Genomic DNA, 6324 nt, shown 5'->3' with positions numbered 1-6324 from the left:
ATATATTTATCGATCAAATTGCTTACTTACTGGCTATGGTATTCAGCGTATAGTAGTGTCTGTGTTCTTATATCTTAATAAGTCAGGCCAGTGCATACTTCTTATCTTCTCCCTCATCCTGTTATAATTTCCTTTTGATATCTGAACCTTGGCATGGGTTTGTCAAGTAACAGTTAAACCTGAAAGACAACGTTTCGTGGTGACTGGTGCCAACGGGGGCTAGGTGCTCCAGCTTGACCACCATAACCTTCTCGTTAGTTATGATGAGGACCAGCAGTTTGGGTGTTTGCTCCCCCATTTAGTAAATCGGATCTTTTAACATGTTGGAATCGAAAATTGGTTCAAGAGTCTCTACAAAAACTACAACATGAGTGGCTGGACTATTTAGGTCACCTGAAGATTAGGTACCCCATTTCATTTCTCATGAGGATTAAGCTCCCAACTTAGTTTAATCTAACCTAACTAACCTAGCCTAACATAACTCCCTATGTAGCGTTAGGGTGTTTATTCATCTAGTAAAATAAGGGGGGCCTAATCTTCAGGTGCTCTGTCATGGCAGTTCCACCTGAACATTAGTTACTGTTCCTCGTTGGCTTACGTACAACAAATTATTGCCCAGCTACATATATACTGTAAATATTAATTCTATCACATAAGAAATTAATTTTTTTTTAATTATGAAATCTATGTAAATAAGAAAACAGTCTTAATTTTAGACTGAAGTGAAAATAATATGTTTGACCACACGATATTTTTTCCCCTCTCTCTGGCTAACGAATCAACCTATCACACGCATTCTCTCCACTAGTTCAGGTGATGACACATCAAAAGTCACATAATTGTTGCCAGTAAGTGAATATAATCGTGTTAGTATTTTCGAGTTATTCACTAAATTTATCTCATATGTTTGCGTTATTAGAAAATAAAACACATATGTAAATTAAAACAATAAACTAGTATCTGAATTTAGTGTTCTAGGGTGTAAATATTATAATATACCTTCCATTACCGACAACTCAGTCAGGTTATAAGAACCCCGGGGAGCGACCTGTACGCCCACTGTTCTTCAGATCTCGGTACAGTCAACGAACGCTGGACTGCGTCACAACCTCCCCGAGGCTCGTGTACACTGTTGACATTGACACCAAACACAAGGTAAGACGTGTTTTCCTCCTCCTCTATCACACTCTTCTTCCTCCTTCAAACCTCGTCTTTTTCCTTCTCTCTTCTTCATCTTCCTTCTTCTTCCCCTTCTTATATCTACTCCTCTTCCTTGTTCCTCCTCCTCCTCTTCCTTATTCCTTCTAAAATAGGTTCTTGCTTCTCCTTTTTATCCCTTCTTGTTTTTCATTTTATATCTCTTCCTTCTTCCTCTTTCTCTACTTCTCATCCCTTTCTTCGTACTCTCTTCTCTTTCCTCCATCCTCTTCCTTCTCCTCCCCCTTTTCCTCCTCCTTCCTTCTTTGTCCTATTCCTCCCTTCACCCTCCTATCCCCTCTTTCCTTTTCCACCTATTTCGTTCTATTTCTTCCTTTCCTCTGTTTCTTCGTCGCGTGTTCCTCTCTCCTCTTTCTTCCTTTTATCGATATTTGCTTCTTCCTCCTGTATTCCTTTTCTTCTTCCTCCTCTTCCACATTCTCCTCTAACTCCTTCTTTTACTTCCTCCTACTCCTCCTCCTCTTCTTTGTTCTTATTGTTTCCCTTGTTCCCTCTTCCTCTATTTACTTCTGCCTCTCCTCATTTTCGTTATTTATCCCCATTTCTCCCCCTTTTCCTGGTTTCTCTTGTCTTTCTATATTTTCTCCTTCATTCTCCTCCTCACACCTCCTTCTCCTTCCTTCCCTTCCTTATCACCAACCTATTTCCCCTTCCTCTTTCTTAATATTTCTCTTCCTTCTTCGTCCTCTTCCTTCTTTTTTCCCACCTCCTCCCCCTTTCCTCCTTCGTCCTCTGTGTTTATTCTTCCTTCTATTCCTTGTTTTCCTTCTTTCATCCACTTTCGTCTTTTTTTGCTCCTTTTCTATATATTTTCTTCTTCCTTATCTTTCCATTTCTTATTCTTCCTCTTCCTGTTTTTCCTTCACATTATTTTTCTTCCTCTTCCTCCTTCGTTATTATTTTTCCTCCTTTCCTCCTTCTCATTTTTCTCTTCTCTCTTCACTACACCATCCTGTTCCTTCGTGTTCTTCTTGTTTCTGTTTTATTTATCGTTCTTTTTCTACCCTGTATCTCTCCTTGCTCTTCCTCCTTCTCATTTCCTCCTCTTCTTCCTCCTCCTTCTCCTATTCTCTTTCTTTCCTCCTCCTCTTTCTCCTTCTGTTGCACTTGCCTCCTCGTCCTTCATTTCTTCATTTATTGTTTAAATTTATATATTTTTTTTCTTTTTTGTTAGTTTCTTTTTCTCTCTTATTCGTTTCTTTATCATATTACCCCTTCTTATTTCTCTTCACTTAGTTTTTGTCTCACATTGTCCATTTCTTTTTTTATTCCTCTTATTCTTCGTCCCATTCCTTATTTTTTCTCTTATATAATCTTCTTTCTCTTCCTCTTGCGTCTGCTTCATTCTTCTTCTCCCTCTCTTCTTCTTCGTTCTTCTTTTCCTTCCTCCTTTTTATCTTTCTCTTTTTTGCATCATATTTTTTCAACCCCTCTTAATTTTCACCTTCCCTGTTCTTTGTCGTCTTCCTCCTTCTTCACTTCCTCTTTATTCATCGTCCTCCTTCTCTTTCCTTTTCATTCCCCTTCTTTCTCTTCTACCTCCTCCTACTTATTGTTTCTTTTCCTCCCCTTCTTTGTTTTCCTTCTTCCTCCTCCTCCTCTTTCTTCCCCTTTCTTCTTCCTCCTCCTCCTCTTTCTTCCACTTTCTTCTTCCTCCTTAATTCTTATTCCTCCTCTCCCTCGTGTCTTTATCTTACTACCTATTGTTCTCCTTCCTTCTCTTCTTTTCTTTATTTCATCTTCCTCATGTTAGTCGTTCCTCATTTATCATATACTTGTTCCCTCTACCTAAATGTTTACACCTGGGCTTGTGATAATTGAAAGGTGTTGACGTATTTCTTCTCTTACCAACAGACAAACAGACAGACATACAAGAGGCAGCAGCTGTACAGGATGTCTGGAAGTACCAAAGATGCTCAGAAGGTAATGTACACACACACACACACACACACATTACTAACTTGTACAAATTGATGAAAAAATTAATATATCTGACACAACAGGAAATAGTATATTGATGAGTTTGATTTTATAACATTTGTCTTATGTCTTTAATAATTGTCCAATTTGCTTCCTTCCTTCCTCTTCCATCATCCGGCTCCCTCCTCGATCTTTCTCCCTCCTCCCTCCTTGATCTTCCTCCCTCCTGCATCTTCTGTCTACTTTCCTCCTCCATACTCGATCTTCCTCCCTCCTCCATACTCGATCTTCCTACCTCCTCCATCTTCTGTCTTCCTCCCTCCTCCATCTTCCGTCATCCCCCTCCTCCATCTTCTGTCTTTCTCCCTCCTCCATCCTCGATCTTCTTCCCTTCTCCATCTTCCGTCTTCCTCCCTCCTCCATTTTCTGTCTTTCTCCCTCCTCCATCTTCTGTCTTCCTACCTCCTCCATCCTCGATCTTCTTCCCTTCTCCATCTTCCGTCTTCCTCCCTCCTCCATTTTCTGTCTTTCTCCCTCCTCCATCTTCTGTCTTCCTACCTCCTCCATCCTCGATCTTCTTCCCTTCTCCATCTTCCGTCTTCCTCCCTCCTCCATTTTCTGTCTTCCTCCCTCCTCCATCTTCCGTCATCCCCCTCCTCCATCTTCTGTCTTCCTACCTCCTCCATCTTCTGTCTTCCTCCCTCCTCCATCATCTGTCTTCCTACCCCCTCCATCATCCATCTTCCTTCCTCCTTCCGTCTTCTCACCTTCTCCCTCCCATCCTTGTCTGTTAGTTCTTTCTCTACTTCTCTTCCATCATTTATTCCCTTATTGTTTGTTTTCCTTCATCTCTTCCTACGTTTACAGGATCATGGGAGAGATAAATGTACCTTAGAGTTTTGTTGATTCATTTCCTCTATTTTCAGGAGACGTCCCCAAAGAACTCCTCGGTAAGGTTGGAAAGTGGTATCATGGTGTGTGTGTGTGTGTGTGCGCGGGAGGGGTGGAGGTAGGGCCAGCGCAGAAAGGACCTTCCAATGGAACAACTGAATTTATAGTCTGTTATTCTCCTTTGTCGTTCACAGTCAATCAGTCAGTCGGTCAGTCAGTCGGTACAGAAAGATATTATAGAGCTGAACAACACAGTCATGAATTATATACTTTTAGCTTTGGTATATATTATTTAAGTTGGTATCTTATACTTCATGTTTTATTATTTTTTATTTTACTTGTGTAACTCAATCGTTTTATCTGTCACTTAGATAATTATTTATTAATTATTTATTGCCTTTAATATCTGTATTATGTGTTATATTATTGTAAGTACCAAAAGTTGTTGATTTTTTTTTTTTTTTTTTACACTTATGTTTTATTTGTCACCAGGTGTGTGGGGCACAAGGTGGGGCACAAGGTAAGACATAATACAGTATGTGTTCTGTTGGTCTCTCTGCTGAAACTCCTTAGTTCGATGTCTTCTTAGGGGAAACATTGACACATAGATTTATGCCTTCATGTACAACACTTATTTAAATCAGTTAACAGTGTGGATGCAACTCTTCAGTCTTCGTTATAGGAGACATTGTGGTCAGCAGTGCAGTCGACCATATTTCCCAGCTACAGATGGGTGGATTAAGGGGTGCATCCTGTTTCTCTATATGAGTTATAATATTAGACAAACGTACAGTACAGTCAGATAGAATTTTGAGTGAGGAAATGTGTTTATGGTGGATGTTTGTTTCTGTACAGTAATTTTTTGATTGTCTTCTTCCACATCGGCATCTTTACCACCTTTGATACGATTCTCTCTCTCTCTCTCTCTCTCTCTCTCTCTCTCTCCGCATTACTCAATAAAATCAATACTTTCTTTCTCTTCTTCACTTCATCATCCAGTGGTTCATGCCATGATTTTAATTCCCATTTATATAAGCTAATATTCAGTATCACCCTGCATATACCTTCTCAGTTACTAAGCAACGAGTTACTTTTCTTCACACCTTCTATATAAACTTTCACGCTACAAACTCGTCCTAACCCATTCATTAATATCTCTTATGTTTATTGCCAATCTCACACTATTGTAACCGAACGTCCCTCTTAACAAACTCCTATATTTTATTTTATCCATCCATGAAAATTTTTGGACCAATCGCAGCAAATTTACACCTTGAACCGGATTCCTTATTTTCCCTGACGAACTCCTTACACGTTTGAGAAGCTTTATCGACCACAGCCTAAACAGAATAATCCGACTTTTAAATCTCTAAATTCTAGCAGTTGTTCATTATAACCTCGCTATTTTTTTCCACAATAATTTGTTCTCTTGTTCTTACGAATAACTCACTTTCATTGGTGTCCTTCATTCTCACATGATTCACTTCCCTCTACAACATCTTCATGATAAAACTAATGTCAATACAGTGGGCACAAGCCCCAACTTTTAATTTTGGGTCTATTTTCAGGGAAATCCTTCACTCCACCGCAGAGGAATGTAGAAGAAACTAAGAAGAATGACAGTAGCTATCAACTATCCCCCATTGGATTGATGCGCCTTTTCCAGACACCTTCGCCCCAAAAGTCATCATCCAGCAACTCATAATGTGATGCACATACACACATAAATACAGACACACCGCACACATACACACATAAATACAGACACACCCAACACACACACACATACACACGCACACAAACACACATAGATACACGCACACACACAGACATACATAGACATGCACGCACGCACACACACACAGACACACATACACTTACACAGACACAGACACACATGCATACATACACACATATACAGACACATACGAATACACACATTTACATGCACATACATACACACACATATACACCCAATACATACACATACATAAACACACACATACATACATTAATTGGCTGTAGGATCAGAAAGGCTTCTAATTCCAAACTTACAATTTAGCAATCAGAAGTGTATTAATTGGTGAATATAATTGGTGAACATAATTGGTGAACATAATTGGTGAACATAATTGGTATTTCTGGTCTGAAATAAAAATTAATCTTAAAACTTATTATAATAGTTTCTATGATAATCCTTCTTGTAATTATTGTGTATTGTTAAGTGATACTGAAGTAACTCGATGTTTACACCCTAAGTCAATCCGCTAACCTGAAAAACGCGGGAAAACCTCA

At 39.2% G+C, this 6324-nt stretch overlaps 1 long non-coding RNA gene across 1 annotated transcript; it reads left to right on the top strand.

The window, feature by feature from the left end:
- Nucleotides 1-723: 723 nt before the first annotated feature.
- Nucleotides 724-5816, top strand: LOC121871291. Its single transcript, XR_006089860.1, has 5 exons — nucleotides 724-1155; nucleotides 3073-3141; nucleotides 4065-4088; nucleotides 4522-4549; nucleotides 5598-5816. It is a non-coding gene; the product is annotated as an uncharacterized LOC121871291 (long non-coding RNA).
- Nucleotides 5817-6324: the final 508 nt, after the last annotated feature.

The sequence above is a fragment of the Homarus americanus genome, unplaced genomic scaffold (assembly GCF_018991925.1).
Source record: "Homarus americanus isolate GMGI-L3 unplaced genomic scaffold, GMGI_Hamer_2.0 scaffold45698, whole genome shotgun sequence".
Taxonomy (NCBI): Eukaryota; Metazoa; Arthropoda; class Malacostraca; order Decapoda; family Nephropidae; genus Homarus; species Homarus americanus.
This window is presented reverse-complemented; position numbering and strand designations above follow the sequence as displayed.